The following is an 18,577-nucleotide window of genomic DNA, read 5'->3' as shown; positions in this document are numbered from 1 at the left end:
TTTTGAATCACACCGCTAAAAGGCAGAAAGATATTTTGAGATACCCTGAAGTTTTAATTAAAATTCTTCCAAAGTAATGTGCTTAACCCAACACAATGATGTTCAGGAATGGGGCAGTGAGGTAGTGTTAAAATATTATCATAGACCAACTTTTTTCTACTTAGTATTTTTTGCATGATATTGGACCAATTACTTTAAAACCTTGACTCCTCTATTCTTTATGAATTATGAGTTATTACAACATCTACTCTGAGAGAGATTTCCTAGGACTCATTGTGTAAACACACATCATTTGGAGCAGCAGACACCTTCATCCCGTTTCTGTTCAATGGCACTATTAGGAAAGCCATTTATTATTCTGTGTGAGAGATATAAAATTGTCCTACCCTTAAGAAACTCAAAGTGAGTAGGTTAAAGGGAAATGTAAATAGATGGTTAGAATTTTTAATAAGAGATATATATGTCCAAAATACAGAAAAGGTTCTGTTGGGGTAAGGAAAGGTTTTCCAGAAGAGGAATAGTTGAGCATATGAAGAAGAATGAGTAAAAGTAGGATATATATAAGGAGAACATTTTGTACAAAGAAAACATTTACAAACAGCAAATAGCATTATATATTCAAGAAAATATAAGCAATTTAGTTACTGGAGTGAATTGTAGGAGATGGATTAGGAAGTAGAGTGAGGGGTGGCATTGGGAGAAAAGGTAAAAAACATTTTTAAAAGTGTTTTTTATTCCACATACCAGCTATTAAAGGGGATTTCTTCTAAACTCTGTAGAACTCTCCAATATGGTAGCCACTGATCTTATGTGGCTGAATATATTTAAGTTACAATTACTAAAAATAATTTAGTTCCTTGTTCATACTGCTCATATTCCAAGGTCCCCCCCCCCCCATGTAGATTGTGGCTTCTGTCCAGACAGGAGAGATACAGCACATTTTCATCACCACATAAAGTTCTGTAGGGTAGTATGGCTTGGGAGCATCTCTGACAGATGCTTGTTGATCTTCTATTTGAATAGTGGGGACATGGATACTTTCCAAGGTAGCACATTCCATTTTTATACAGATCTACTTACCAGAACTTATTTTTAAATAATCTAACCCATAATGTATTTCCTTTTCTTTTTCTGCACAAGAATTCCAGCTCTTTGGAGAAATATAAAACAAGCTCACATTTTTCTTTCTTAGTGGCTCTTTGTTTATTTTCAAATCATTGCCCTGTCTCCCTCTTCTGTTTTTTTCTCCAGTTCAACCCTCCCAAATTCCTCCAATGTTTTTCCCATGACTGGAGAGTTTCTGTTCTGGTAGATTTCTTCTATAATTCTCCTAGATTATGTTTTCCTAAATTGAACCCTTTATCTCAATTGTGGTCTGATCAGCAGAAAACAGAACTACTATTTTCCTGTGTTGTAAGCACTTTATTTCCTTATATGGAACCTAAGTTTATTTTGCCTTTGGGTTTTTTTCCTTACGTATCTATCCTGTTGTGCATATTAAGCTCACTGTCCTTGATATCCCACTTTCTTTTTTAACACAAATTTAAAAAGTCTCTCTGAATCAGTATCAGACAAGGAACAATTTTTTTTAAATCTCTGGTTAATTTCTTCTTGTTGCTGCAATTCTGTTATATACCCTAGGGAAAAATTGGTAAGGAATAGCAGAGGAATAAAAAAAATTTCTCAGCAGAGATAAAAAATAAGAAATAATATCTTATAACTTATTATTAAATCTGCCTCATTAAAATATTGAATTGGACATAAAAAAGGGAAATGATAACCTTTGACATAAAATGGTAATAAAATTACCAGATGAAAATAGTCCAACAGGGCTGGGGATGTGGCTCAAGCGGTAGCGCGCTCGCCTGGCATGCGTGCGGCCCGGGTTCGATCCTCAGCACCACATACCAACAAAGATGTTGTGTCCGCCGAGAACTAAAAAAAAAAAATAAATATTAAAAATTCTCTCTCTCTTTCTCTCACTCTCTCTCCTCTCTCACTCTCTCTTTAAAAAAAAAAAAAAAAAAAAAAAGAAAATAGTCCAACAAAAAAGTGCTACTTTTTCCAATAAATGACATTTAAACTTGGGTTCATGCATGTGCTAAATAATTAAGCACTACTTCTTTGTCATACTAAAGCCTCTTTAGTATGATAAAATGATAAAAGTTTTCATTAATTTTTGGAGACACAGGCTTATGTGTGAGTGTTGCCCATATATTGCATGGGAATGCATAACCAGTTCTGCTTCTGCACCTGAATGATGCCCTTAGAAATTGCCCAGGACCAGCTGAAGGTAGAAAGGGCATTCACAACCATTAATCTGAGTCATAGTTATTAAAATGACCTTTTAATTAGGTCATGTCTCCCTACTCTTCCTGTACCAGCCTTTGAAATGACAGTTTTCCTGAAGCAAGATACACAGCAACCATGAATCTCTGAGGTCACAGTAATGTAAGAACCTCAAACCATATCCTAATTATTTCTGTACAATTCCATGATCCTAACATTATGTATTTGACAAATATCTTCATCTCAGATATTTGATTAAGAATCCAGTTTACACATTTTAATGAGTAAAGTATCCATCATATCTTCTAAACCAATCGGTCTTTGGTAGATGCTCAATTGTTCTGTCTCCTCAGAACTCTCTAGAAAGCTGACAATTGAATATCTATTTCTTTTAAAGATGTTTTCAGTACAAGATCTGCATAGGTAATTGATGTTTAGTGGTATAAATACCCCTTGGCAAGCCTCTTTGCTTTTGTATCTCACTGAATCCCTACAGTTTCTCATGAGGCTAGTAGGGAAGAAATATTTTCCTTTTTATATATGTTATATTCAATGAAATAAAGTCATTTGCCCAAGCTCACACAAAAAGTAAGCAATAAGCCAGGATTCAAAGCTCAGCCTGATACAAAACAGCAAGGTTCATTCTGCTCAATAAAATGGCTGCAATTTTCCAACTTATTTCAAGAGAACAGCCTTTGTGGACTATTCGTTTCATTTAGGAAAGAAATAACAAGACTAAATTCTATAGAACATTCTGTGATTTCCAACCTTGTGGTAATGAAATAAAATACATGTTTTTATAAAATATTCAGCAGTACTCAAATTCCAAAATACATAAGCCAGGATTTTCTAATGTTCATATCTCAATTTACATTTAAAATTCTTGTAGATTACCTTTTGAACAGTGTTACACAGTTTTAAGACATAATAGAATTTGGGCCTGTAAAGAAATTTCATTTTCTAAACCTTTCAAAATTAGCTATTTTTTAGTTAAAAAGTTTATGCACGCACCTCTTCAACCCATCTCCTCAACCTCTCTCCTCAATTTATAGATCCTCCCAAAGTTGACTAAGCACACACAGAACATAACTACAAATGGAAATATGCTGTACAAGATGTTCTGCATTTTGTCTTAGTTATTCTTTAAAAAATATGTTTTGGAAGCTGTTCTTCAGTAGTGCATTATTTTCCTTGGCTTACATAGTATTCTCTACTATACTTTATTCAACAAGTCTCCTAATGACTGACTCATTTTTTCTATGTTCAGTCTTTTGCTATTATAAACAACACTGTAATTATAACTTTTACATACATCTTAGCTAAAATTAATTTAAAATTACCAAGCCAATGTGTATGAAATTTTATTAAACCCTTTATCACAGGAATGTCATGTTCTTTGTCTAGTTTAATACTTTTTCTTGTAAATTTGACCTTGATATTGGTAATGGGATCTCTTATCTTTTTCTGTGATTTTGTTTGATATACCTTTAACCATTCTTTCAGAGTTTGAGTCACTCAGTTTCATATGTACCTTCTAGTTGGTGCTTATATTTAAGTTGTGCTTTATAATTCAAACTCATATTTTCAATATGTAAGTTTATCTATTATATATTAATATAATATATATTATATATCTATTTTATATTAGCTCTGTTCTCTAAGCTTTGGTTTCCTTTTTTACCTGGTTACTTTTCAAAAATCTTTTCCTAAAAAAAACATAGAAAAATAGTAATTGGTTATATACATGGCTTAGCTGGGAACGATAGTAACAATGCTTCTATGAAAACATTGTATATACATTATATTTTGGAAATAAAAATGTTTTAAATATTCAAAGATTAAATACTTAAATTGACCATAAGTGAACAAATAAATCCAATCATATTTCAAATTTCCATTGCAATCACACAGAAAAAAATAAACTAATTCAAGTAATTTTGAACACAATACTTTATATATCTCAGTATAAAAGACTTTTAAAAGCTGCCAACAAATATTAAATTCTTCAGTAAGTTAGACATTTCATTTCTTTAGTTTTTGCATTAATAAGACATACTTTTTTCTTTTTTAAAAACCAGTTTATTGGGGTTGGGGTGGTGGCTCAGTGGTAGAGTGTTCACCTAGCATGTGTGAAGCACTGGGTTCAATTCTCAGCACCACATAAAAATGAAATAAAGATATTGTGTCCACCAACAACTTAAAGAATAAATATTTTTAAAAAACCAGTTTATTGAGATATAATTTACAATCATGCAACTAGTACATTTGCTGTGTACTGTTCAATGCTGTTTACTATTATATTTTCAGAGTTGTGCAACCATCACTACAAGCAATCTCAAATGTTTCCACTCCCCATAATGCCATTCTCATTAGCATGAATTCTCCATTTCTCCCCAGTCTTCCAATCAGCCCTAGACAAACACTAATATACTTTATGTCTCTGTGGATTTACCTGCTTAGGACATTTATTTACAAATAAATCTTTTTTATTGCTGTAAAATAACATCTTATTTTATAGATATACCACATTTTGCTCATCAATTTATCAATTGGACATTTGGGCTGTTTCTATATTTTTAGCTCTAATAAGATTTCTATAACCATTCATTCATAATGAATGTGTGGACATATGTTTTTTCATTTCTTATGGATATATACCTGGGTCATATGATTAACTCTACATTTAACATTTTGAGGAACTGCCAAACAGTTTTTCAAAGCAACTGCATCACTTTACATTCCAAGCAGCAATGCACTAGAATGCTAATTTCTTTACATTCTCACCAACACTAGTTATTGTCTATTTTTTTTATTATAGTGATAATGTGGGTGTGAAGTGATTCCTCTTTGTGGTTTTTATTGGTATTTCTATAATGATTGATAACAATGACCATATTTTTATGTAATTGATCATTTATATATCTTATTTGGAGACTATGTACTTGGAAATTTTGTCTATTTTCATTTTTACTATTGAGTTATGTGTTTTTTATTTCTTCTGGATATAAGTCCCTTGTTAGGTATATGAACTGTAAGTATTTTTCCCAGTCTATTGGGAGGTCTTTTCACTTTCATGATGTTGAAGCACAAATATTTAAAATTTTGGTAAAGTTCAGTTTATCTATTTTTTCTTTGTGCTTTTGGCAACATATTTAAGAAAACATTCATCTCAGCTGGGTGTGGTGGTACACACCTGTAATCCTAGTGACTCAGGAGGCTGAAGAAGCTGGATTACAAGTTCAAACCCAGACTCACCAATTTAGCAAGGCCCTAAACAGCTAAGCAAGTCGCTCTCTCAAAAATTTTTTAAAAAGGGAATCATCAAGATTGAAGAATAGAGGAGGTCACTTTTCTGCCTGCTCCATGATATGAAGCCAAGAAAGCAGAAAGGTAGCTTCTCAGCAAATGAAGTACTGGAAACATTCAGGGACACTGTAAGTCCACAGGGTAGAAACTCTACTGTCTCAGATCCATACTGTTAGATGGGTAGACACATAAACAACATGAAAAAGCAAGGGAACAAATTGCCCCAGACAAACCAATATACTTCAATAACAGAATCCATCAACACCACAGTGGAAGAAATGTCAGAGAAGGAGTTTGAGTGTACATAGTTAAACTGATCTGTGAAATAAGGACAGTATAAGGAGTGAAATCAGAAAGAAAACACAGGAAGTAAAGTGAAAGATTACTTCAATAAAGAGATACAGATTCTGAAGGAGAAAAAGCAGATATCTGGAAAATGAAGGAATCAATAAACAAAATTAAAAATTCAATTGAAAGTATCATCAACAGACTAGATAACTTGGAAGACAGAGTTTCAAGCAATGAAGATAAAATATATAATCTTGAAAATAAAATTGACCATGAAGAAACCATGTTAAGAGACCATGAACAGATATACACAAATATACTTCCAAGAAATATAGGATACTATGAAAAGACCAAATTTAAGGTTTATTGGGACAGAAGAAGACTCAGAGATACAAACAAAAGGAATGCATGATCCTTTCAATGAAAAGGACTTAAAATCAGCATACTACATAATGTGGCCACATCAATGTTCATAGCAGCATAATTCACAAGAGCCTAACTGTTGAACCAACCTAGATGCCCTTCAGTAGATGAATGAATAAAGAAACTGTGGTACGTATACACAATGGAGTATTAGTCAGCAATAAAAGAGAATAAAACTATGTATGGCCTTTTCAGGTAAATGGGTGGAGTTAGAGAATATCATGCTAAGCAAAGTAAGTCAATCCTAAAGAACCAAAGGCTGAATGTTTTCTCTGATAAGTGGATGGTAATCCACAATGGGGTGGTGGTGGGGCACATGGGATGAGGGGAGGAAATTTGGATGGGGAAAAGGGAGGAAAAGAGGGGGTCTTGGGACAGGAAAGATAGAGAAATGAGACAGACATTACCCTATGTACATTACCCTATGTACGTGTATGATTGCACAAGTGGTGTGACCCTACTTTGGGTACAACCAGAGAAATAAAAAAGTATGCTCCATTTGTGTATAATGAATTGGAGAGCATCCTGCTATCATGTATAACTGATTAGAATAAATAAATTAAAATATTTAAAAAAATAATAATAGATAAAATAGACTTAAAGATAAGTATCACATGATTATCTCAATAGATATGCAGAAAAAGCATTTGACAAAATACAGCATCCATGCATATTCAAAACACTAGAAAAAGTAGGTATAGTAAGAACATACTTCAATGTTGTAAAAGTTGTATAAGCTAAACCCAAGGCCAGCATCATTCTAAATGGAGAAAAAATTTAAAGTATTCCCTCTAAAAACTGGAACAAGACAGGGATAGCCTCTTTCATCACTTCTATTCAACATAGTCCTGGAAACTCTAGCCAGAGCAATTAGACAGAAGAAAGAAATTCGAGGGATACAAATAGGAAAGGAAAAACTCAAACTATACCTATCTGCTGATGACATGATTCTATATTTAGAAAGCCCAAAGAAACTTCACCAGAAAAGTTCTAGAACTCATAAATGAAATCAGGAAATTAGAAGGATATAAAATTAATACTCATAAATCAAATGTGTTCCTATATATCATGAATCAACTGAAAGAGAAATTAGGAAAACTATTACACTCACAATAGCCTCAAAGAAAATAAAATATTTGGGAATCAATATAACAAAAGAGGTAAAAGACCTCTACAATGAAAATACAGAACACTAACGGAAGAAATTGAAGAAGACCTTAGAAGATGAAAAGTTATCCCATGTTCTTGGATAGGCAAAATTAATATTGTCAAAATGGCCAACCTACCAAAAGCACTATACAGATTTAATACAATTCCTATTAAGGTTCTGATGGTCTTCTTCACAGAAATAGAAAAAAAGTCATGAAATTCATTTGGAAAAATAAGAGGCCCAGAATATCCAAAGAAATCCTTAACAAGAAAAGTGAAGCAGGAGGGATCACAATACCAGAACTTGAATTATGCTACAGAGCTTTAATAACAAAAATGGCATGGTATTGGCACAAAAACAGATCGGAAGACCAATGGTACAGAATAGAAGACACAGAGACAAACCCACATAAATACAGTTATACTAGACAAAGGTACTATAGACATACATTGGAGAAAAGAGAGCCTCTTCAACAAATAGTCCTTGGAAAACTGGAAATCTATACGTAATAAAATGAAATTAGACCCCTATCTCTCATCTTGCACAAAACTCAACTCTAAGCATATTAGGCATTAGACCAGGGACCCTGCATCTACTAGAAGAAAAAGTGGGCCCAAATTTCTATAATGTTGGCTTAGGAACCAAATTCCTCAAAAAGATTCCAAAAGCCCAATAAGTAAAATCAAGAATCAACAAATGGGATGGTATCAAACTAACAAGCTTCTTCTCAGCAAAGGAAGCAATCAAGTATGTGAAAGAGAAAGCCTACAGACTGGAAGAAAATCTTTGCCACCTACACCTCAGATAGAGCATTACTCTCCCGGATATGTAAAGAACTCAAAAAATTTAACACCAAAACCCAAAATAACCCAATCAGTAAATGGGCAAAGGAACTGAACAGACACTTCCCAAAAGAAATATAATCAGTCAACAAATATATGAAAAAATGTTCAACATCATTAGCAATTAGAGAAATTCATCTCACTCTAGTCAGAATGGCAAATACCATGAATACAAGCAACAATAAATGTTGGCGAGGATGTGGAGAAAAGGTCCACTCATATATTGCTGGTGGGACTGCAAATTGGTGCAACTACTCTAGAAAGCAGTAGAGAGATTCCTCAGAAAACTTGGAATGAAACCACCATTTGACCCAACTACCTCACTCCTCAGTTTATACCCAAAGGACTGAAAATCACCATACTATAGTGACGCAGCCACATTAATGTTCATAGCAGCTCAATTCACAATAGCTAAGCTATGGAACCAACCCAGGTGCCCTTCAACAAATGAGTGGATAAAGAAAATGTGGTAGATATACACAATGGAATATTACTCAACCATAAAGAAGAATAAAATTATGGAATTTGCCAGTAAATGGATGGAATTGGAGGCTATTATGCTAATAAGCCAAAAACCAAAGACTGAATGTTTTCTCTGATATGTTGATGCTGACTCACAATAGGCAGGAGTGGGGGAGGGAGGGGTGGAGTTTCACTAGATTAAATAAAGGGGAATGGGGGGGGAGTGAGGGAGGGTGTGGGAATGGAAAAGACAATAGAATGAACCCCACATAACTTTCCTATGTTCACATATGAATACACGACCAGTTAACTCCACATCATGTACAACAGCAAGAATGGTAAGTTATACTCCATGTATGTATGATATATCAAAATATATTCTACTTTCATGTATAACTAAAAGGAACATAGTTTTAAAAGTAAAAAAAAAAAATTTAAAGGGCTGGGAATATGGCTCAGTGATTAAGTGTCCCTCAGTTCAATACCCAGTACCAAATGGAAAAAAAAACCCACATTAATTTCTTAACCCAAAGGTCCTGAAGATATACTCCTATTCTTTCTTCTAATAGTTCATAGTCTTAGCTCCTACACTCAGGTCTATGATCAATTTTGAGGTATTTTTTTGTATGTAGCGTAAGTTTATTACTTTGCATGTGGATATCTAGTTGTTACAGTATTATTTGTTGATTATTCCTTCTCTATGAATTATCTTGTTACCTTGTCAAAAACCAATAGACCATAATGTGAGAGTTTATTTCTGGATTCTTAATTTTTTCCTTTAATATATATGTCTTCTTTATGCAGTATAACATTGTCTTGATCACTGTTGACTTTTGTAAGATATGAAATCAAAAAGTATGATTCCTCAAATATTGTTCTTTTGGATGTTGTTTTTAATTGTTTTGATTATTTTAGGCCCTGAATTTCCACTTTAATTTTAGAATTACCTTGCCAATGTACTCAGAAAGGGAAGGTAAGATTTTAAAAATGTGTTTTTGAATCTATAGATCAATTTGAGGAGTACTGCTGTCTTAACCATATTAACTCTTCTGATCCATGCTTATGGAATAAAATTCCACTTATTTAAGTCTTCTTTAGTTTCTATCAACAATGTTTTATAGTTCTCGAAATACAAGTTTTACACTTCCTTTTTAAAAATGTATTCCTAAGTATTATATTCCCTTTGATGCTCTTGTGAGTGAAATTATTCTTTTTTTTAAAGAGAGAGAGAGAGAGAGAGAGAGAGAGAGAGAGAGAGAGAATTCTTAATATTTATTTTTTAGTTTTCGGCAGACACAACATCTTTGTATGTGGTGCTGAGGATCGAACCCGGGCCACACGCATGCCAGGCGAGCGCGCTACCGCTTGAGCCACATCCCCAGCCCGAAATTATTCTTAATATTAGTTTGTTCATTGATAATATATAGAAATATAATTGATTTTTTGAATATTTACTTTCTATGCTTCAACCATGATGAACTTACTTATTAGTCTTCACAGGTTTTTGTAGATTCCCTAGTATTTTCTTTGATCAAGATCATGTTATCAACAGATAGAGATACATTATGTCTTTTTTTTTTTTTTCTATTCTGGATGTCTGTTGTTTTCCCTTCCCTTCCCTTCCCTTCCCTTCCCTACCCTCCCCTTCCCTCCCCTCCCTTTCCCTTCTCCTTTTCCCTTTTTCCCATTTTCCCCCCTTTTCCCTTTCCCTTTCCCTTTCTTTGCGTATCAAAGATTGAACCCAGTCACTGAGCCACATCCCCAGCCCTGTTTATCATTTTGAGACAGGGTCTAGCTAAGTTGTTTAGGGCCTCGTTAAATTGCTAAGGCAAGGTTTGAGCTTGTGATCCTCCTGCCTCAGTCTCCTGAAACACTGGGATTATGGAGGCAAACAATTTAATCTTTGGTGCAAATGCAATACATTTCTTGATTTTTATCTTTTTAATTATTTGGACTTGAGTAGATATGGACTCTTTCAGTGGCCTAAGTTCTGAATGTCTGGATTGTATTTCCTATTGTTTCTGGCTTTCAACTTGCTGGTAATTTCTGAACACATATGTCTTGTAGAAATTTGTGAAATGCAGCTAGTATTAACCAATATCTTCCCCTAAAACTGCAATTCATGCTATCATAAGCAATAGTTTTCCTATATATTTTTCCACAGCTTAACATGGAACATCATCTGTGTCCCAGCCTGACATGGATCACTGTGCTCAAAATTTATGCAGCAGGAAATTGTTGAAGCTGGTGCCTGTGTCCTTGTACTCATTATTCTTTGAACAAAGCCTGACTTTCTAGAAAAACTGGATATTCTAGGCTCATCTTATACTTCCTCTGTCTCAGCCCTATAAACAGTCAATTTACTCAAGAGCCCTGGTTCCTTGTTATTAGTTCTCACAGGTTTTTGTAGATTCCATGGTAGTTTCATATGCCTATTGCTACAAGAAAGCACTGTTCCTAGACTTTTAGCAGAAAAAAATGTAATACCCACAGCTGTCTATCTAGCCAGTTAGTTAGCTATCTCAAAAAAAACAAATATTCACAAGAATACCTTCCATTCCAGTTCAGAACTTCAGTATATATGCTAGCCTTGCCCCTTTCCATTTTTCTACCTATTCTCTCTAATAATGAGAATCCTGGCTCCCATTATCATCAACACAGTAGCTTATCTGCTCAATTCTTAAATTTAGAATCACTCTTGAAGATAATTCAGATTGTCTCTTTAGCCCCGGCTCTTCTGGATACACAGATCAGATCAATCAAGCTTCCTCCAGCTTGACTCCATCCTGCTTAAGGCATATCAGATAAGTGCCTAGGCCTAATCAAAGGGAAGAGGTAGTAACCAACTAAGTTTGGGAGAGAGTGATACTTGATACTATTAAAAATAATAATAATATACCTGGGCTAAAAGTGTTTATGATTGTTGTCACCTTAACAAGACCTTGGGCCCCCAACCTAAGGGCTGTTGATTACATCAGCAGATGCTAGTCTAGCCTGATTGATACAACAATCTATGAGTGGTGAAGAGGGAAGGGTGGTGAAGAGGGCAGGATAGGGGGCAAAATATTCCCTAAGAGTAATTTCCTGCTCAGTTTTAAGTATGCAAAATTTCTATTCTGAGAGAGAGAGAGAGAGAGAGAGAGAGAGAGAGAGAGAGAGAATGTATCTGTCCAAGATGGTTTGAGTGTGTATGTATATGTATGTGTGTGTGTGTGTGTGTGTGTGTGTGTATATGTTAAAAGATATATTATTATTAAAGGGGGGATTTACTAAATGCATTCCATTCAAGAACAAAAACCATGTAAAATAATACTCTAGTTTACATATTTAAAAATAATATTAGTTAATAATAATATCATGTTAATTTCAACATCCTCAAAAATTGAGATTTAGAACTACATGGAGATGATGAACATGTTCATCAGAATTGATGGTTTGCTGTTTAGATTTGAAATGATCACACCAAACATATAAGAGTAATAAATGCCAGTGAAAGCATAGTTTCCAAACTCTGTAGAAAGTTATTCTATTTATCAGTTCATCAAATAAATAAGTATGTCAGTCTTTCATTTGAAAAGTGTTATTAATTTAATAACTACAAGAAAAAATAAGACTCCAGTCCGGTTTTTGAAAACTCCCTGGGATGTATACCATTAGCTCTCTTGACAGGTACCTATTTCACCTTCTCTCAACTTTCCCTGGTAATGGGCATTCTTTCGAAGGAAACTGAATCAATGGAGACTTCCTTCATTGGTTACGTCACTCTATTCCCATCCTGGAGGTTGGAACACTCCGAGTGGTCTTGTGCTCCCCACATTCACGCTCTCTGAGCCTTAGTTTCTTCATCTGTGAAATAAGGGGCTAAGAAATATTAATTCTCAGATTTATTCTGGGTACAAATTTTCATGATTCTTTTACCATTAGGATCATTTATGTCCTTAAGTAAGATCCTCCAGTTCCATCAGAAGTCTTTCCTACTGAAATGATTTGATGAACCTGAATTCTTGGCTTGTACAAATCCAATGGGGAATTCACATGTAGTGTATGTTCTTATTTAGTTAAAGCTGATTCTCAAAGAGCCTCTGAAGCAATTTGTCTCATGAACATAAGAATGCATATAATTAATTAATATATTAGTTATTCTTTTCTGCTCTGGATCATATTTGAAATTTACAATGCACAGGCAGTGCCTAGTTCTGACTTCTGAACAACTTGACAAGAGCAGGCAGTGCCTTTTTTCCCCACACTGTTTTTATTCCTTTCCCTGAGAAGCCTGGCTTCTACTGTGTGAGAATCTGGAACTGATGATGATGCTACCATCTGTCAGAGGGAGTCAGTGGATCTGAGATCCCTGTACCTCTGGGAGCTCTGGTTACTACAGCCTTTGCATACCTCCCTCCACCATCACCCAAAATTCCAATGGTTCCCCCAAAGTATTAGCTCTCCATTAGCATTCTCACCCACAATATCTCCTATCTACAATAGTCCTCAAGATTGTCTTTGAAATGGAAGCAGGTGAATTTAACTTCAGTTGTTGTTTTACTCATTTCTAGATACCATATCCTCATTGCTTTTCATGTGTGCTAAAGCACTGTTTATATTTTTGTATCCTCTGCTGGTATGTTCAGATTTTTTATTTATTTAAATAATGTTAAGTATAACATTGTATTATAACCTACATCTGATCTTTCTACAGGCTGAAGTATGTTTATGTCTAGTTTTGCTTTTATTAATTCTACTGGTATTTATTCAAATTGCCTTATTTTCTTATAGATCTGGTTATTTTTAATTAGTTCTTAGTCACTGTCTTTGAAATATTATCTGTGAGTTTGTTGGGATTGAGTCTGAATATATCACCTTAGTGAGGTTTTTTTGCTTGCTTCTGCACACATGTGGAAGAAATAGCATTTGGGAAACAATATCATGCCAATTTCATGACTTGGAGTACCTTGGCCTACTGTGCCTTCCCAATCTCTGCAGTGATTTCAATTCCAGTTCAGCCTAACCCTAACTGTATAGCCTTTGAAGTCCCAGTAAAATACAGGTAAGGTCTTTTACAAATTGAATGAACATTCAACCTGGTTTATTCAGCATGGTCCTAGATTATGCCTGCTTCTCCAATGTAATTATTAATATACTCATGTATGAGTATATATGTATGTATGTGTGTTTACAAATAAAGAGATTTAGGCTGGGCACAGTGGCACTTGCCTATAATCCCAGCAATTTAAGAGGCTGAGGCAGGAGGATTCCAAGTTGGTGGTTGCCTCAATTTGCTGGTGCCTCAACAACTTAGTGAGGCCCCAAGTAACTTAGCAAGACTCTATCTTGTGAGGAGCCACTCCTGAGCTATTTGAGTGTCTTCACTTGGCCTTGGAGCCAAGGAGATTTTGGTTTGGCAAATGCAAGCTATTTTGTGGCTCCTTCCACTTAATGGATTGCACAATGCACACGACCTCTGTCTTCAGTCAGCTAGGAAGACTAATCTCCTAGCTCAGGAGTTGGGTGTGACCTATTGGGAACTGGATCGCTCACCTCCTACCTTAATTGGCTAACAACATTCTGTAGAAAGTCTTTGAAGTTCCCCCATATAAATAAAGCAAAGGCTGCCTCTCACTTGCTGTCTTTCCAGCCTGGAAGCTCCACCCTTAAGGTCGAAGAGCCATCCTACCCCTGCTCTTAAAACTATTTTCTATGTCCTGTGATTTTTTGCTGTATTTCTCAGCCAGCCCACTCCACTCAGGGGAACCCAGCTTCCGTCGCCTGCATGGGTCTCAGGCAAGACTATCTCAAAATAAAAAAATAATAATAAAACTGGTTTGGGTTATAGTTAAGTGGTTAAACACCCCTGGATTCAATTCTTGGTACAAATAAATAAATAAATAAATAGATTCATTATGAAGACTTAACTCATATTATTATGGAGGCTAGGAAATCCCAAAATATGCAGTCAACAAACTGGGAAACCAGAAGAGCTGATGCTATGGTTCCTGTCTGTCTAAAAGCAGGATGAGACTGATGCCCTAGCTCAAAGACAGGTAGAAAGAGCAAATTCTTCATTATTCACTCTTTTGTTCTGTTCAAGCCTTTGCTGAATTAGATGAGGCCCACCCACACTGTGAAGGCCATCTGCTTACTCAGTCTACAAATACAGATGTTAACCTCATTAAGAAACACCGTCATAGACATACCCAAAATGTGTCTGGGAGACTCATGGCCCAGTCAAATTGGAAAATAAAAGTAATCCCCTTCACTCACTCCCTAGATGTCCTGATTTGTACAGTCAATCATTTCATCTCCCTTAAAGATTCCCCACCTTGGACAGATCCTGGACCTTGACAAATGCTTCAGGGCAAAATGGCTTCACTGCTCTCAAATTTCACTTATTGCTCTGTTATTCTCTATTAATTTAATAGCATTTTGAGTCCTTTAAGGTGTGTGTGTGTGTTTAAATTTTATCTGGAGGTTTTCTTTGATTGCACTCAGTGGACAGTTTAGTGAAAAAAAAAAAAAAACCCCACCAGCTAATTACTACCACTATAGATATGTTTGTATCCCTCAGCTGAAAGTGGAAACCAGTTCTCCTATAGGAAAGGCAGCATTGTAGATTGATATTTAGTTCTACATGTTTTAAAGCTGCTTGACACATTAAAGTCTCTTTTTGAGAGACTACTTACCCTTAATGCTATTTCAGTGGCAAAATTAATTCCAAGTCCTAAATAACTAACTTAAAACCAAAATGATTTGGAGGCAGAGATGACCTTTATGTATATTGCAGTCTCTTAAACTTGTTCTACCTCACATTTTCTTAGAATAAACATTTTTAAATAGTGTAATAATAAAATTAGATAAAAGATGGTCTGAGTATTATACCTTCCATGTATACAATTCCTTTAGTAATTAAGATTTAAACATCAGTCTCCCAATATGTGCTTTAGTTTGTACCAATATTGTTCAAACTAAAACTAAACCCCTATCTCTCATCATGCACAAAAATCAACTCAAAGTGGATCAAGGAACTTGAATTAGACTTAAGTTGTTGATTGATTGTATATTTTCTATTAGACCCTATACCTAATAGAAAAAAAGTAGTCCCAAATCTTCATCCTGTCAGATTAGGCCCCAACTTCCTTAACAAGACTCCTAAAGCACAAGAAATAAAATCAAGAATCAATAAATGGGACAGATACAAATTAAAAATCTTCTTCTCCATAAAAGAAAAATCAATGAGGTGAAGAAACAGCCTACATTTTGGGAGCAAATTTTTGCCACACACGCATCAGGTACAAACTAATCTCCAGAATATATAAAGAACTCAAAAAACTTAGTACCAAAACAAACAAACAAACAAACAAACAATCCAATCAAAAAATGGGCCAAGGAACTGAACAGACACTTCTCAGAAGAAGATATATAATCAATTAACAAATATATGAAAAAGTGTTCAACAGCTTTAGTAATTAGAGAAATGCAAATCAAAAATACTCTTCTCATGCCAGTCAGAATGGCAGTTATCAAGAATACAAACAACAATAAATATTGGTGAGGATGTGAGGGAAAGGCACACTCATACATTGCTGGTGAGACTGCAAGTTCATGCAACCAACCTGGAAAGCAGTATGGAGATGCCTTAGAAAACTTGTAATGGAACCACCATTTGACCCAGCTATCTCACTCCTTGGTCTATACCCAAAGGACTTAAAATCAGCATACTCTAGGAAGACAGCCACATCAATGTTTATAGCAGCATTATTCACAATAGCTAAACTGTGGAAGCAACCCAGATGTCCTTCAATAGATGAATGGATAAAGAAACTGTGGCATATACACGCAATGGAATATTACTCAGCATTAAAAGAGAATAAAACTATGGCATTTGCAGATAACTGGATGGAGATGGAGAATATCATGCTAAGCAAAGTAAGCCAATCCCAAAAAATAAAAGGCTAAAATGTTTTCTCTGATACGTGTATGCTGATCCATAATGGGGGGGGGCATGGAGAAAATGGAGGAACTTTGATAGGGCAAAGGGGAAGGAGGAGAGAGGAGAGGCTATGGGGGCAGAAAAGATGGTGGAATGAGATAGACATTATTACCCTAGGTACATGTATGACTGCACATATAGTGCAATGCTATATCATGTATAATCAGAGAAATGAAAAGTTGTGCTGCAATTGTCTACAATGAATCAAAATGCTGTCATGTATACCTAATTAAAATAAATAAATAAGTAAATTTTTAAAAAATCTACAACTTATGGTTAGGATCTAATAGCTATGATTCTAAAATAAATGTTACCCTCATTATTCATCCTTCTTTGAATATATAGTCTCATTACTCAAGAAATATATCTGCCTGACTCTAGTTCTACCCTGCAATAATAGACTTCAGGTGCTTCTCTCTGTTCTTAACAGAATCCAGGCATCATCTCATGGTTCCCACCCTACCTCCTTTCTTCTTTTATATTCTTTAACATAATTTATTGGGATTCTGTTAGGCTGATACAGCTCCTGCGCCTTGGGTTCTTAGTAGGCGAACCAAAACTCAACTCAGAGTGAATGGCCATACCCTGACCAATCAGAAAGCACCAACTAGCCTCTAATTAGGAACTATCCTCTTAAGCCAATCAAATATATACTTTTTTCTTTCCTGAATACCTTTATAAAAATTTTCAGGGATAGGGATGTAGCTCAGTGGTAGAGTACATGCTTAGTTATATACAAGGCCCTGAATTCAATCCCCAGTACCAAATAAATAATAAAAACATGCATACACACATTTAGAATAAAAGTTTTCCCCTGTTCCTTCTCTTTAGAGCCCTGAACTGCCTGTGGTTTGGTGTTTCCTAATTCATGAATTGCTGTCTGCTCAAACTATCTCTTTAAAATTTTAATGTCCCTAAGTCTATCTATTCGACACATTTTATTAGGTTATGGATAATAAAGCTTTAGTTGAACCAGTCAGTGAACCACAATAATTTTGCCTGGATTGGCTATGGAAAATTTTAGACATTGGATCAGGCAAAGCTTTGGGGTATAAGTATTCATACACACTTATTCATTTTTAATTAATTAAAAAATTCTCACACACATACACATACATAAGTACATATATACTTTTTTTTTTTTTTTTTTAGTAAAGATCTTGCTATGTTGTCTCATTTGCCTTCTAACTCTTGGGCATAAGAAATCTTGCCTCAACCTCCCAAGTAGCTGGGACTAAACTGTTTAATGACCTTCTTTCTTTTTAATTTTAATTTTTGGTACTAGCCATTGAACCTAGAAGCACTTTACCACTGAGCTACACCCCACCCCCTTTTTATTTTCTATTTTGAGACAGGGTCTTGTTAAATTGCCCAGGCTGGTCTTAAACTTGTGATCCTCCTGACTTAGCCTCTCAAGTAGAGTTTTGATGGCATTCTATTAAGATGGAAGTGAAAGGCAATTTTCTACAGCCCAATATTCTCATTGTTTTAAAGGAAAATAAATTTTAAAGCATTCTAATAAAGTGATTTGACAGTATCTTATTGAAAATTAATTATATTGTCAAAGTACTTAATATTTGTATTTTATAAATATAGTTTGCCTATTATTGCCTTACTTCCTTGGAATTTTTTCCCTCTGCAACTGAGAAGCTGCTTTGATTACAGAACAGTATACAGAGGTTTCCATTTTGGCTCTGAGTAGGAGGTTGCTATTTATATGATTCAAAAAATTGTAGACAGATTTTAGTTTTTAAACTAAGGAAAAATCAGAGTGGTGATATGTCAAATGAATTCAAGCAGAAATGGAGCACTCTTTGATTCTTATGTAACAAG

The sequence above is a fragment of the Spermophilus citellus genome (genome assembly GCF_964194105.1).
Source record: "Spermophilus citellus genome assembly, chromosome: 5".
In the NCBI taxonomy this organism is placed as follows: Eukaryota; Metazoa; Chordata; class Mammalia; order Rodentia; family Sciuridae; genus Spermophilus; species Spermophilus citellus.
Note: the sequence above shows the minus strand (reverse complement) of the source record.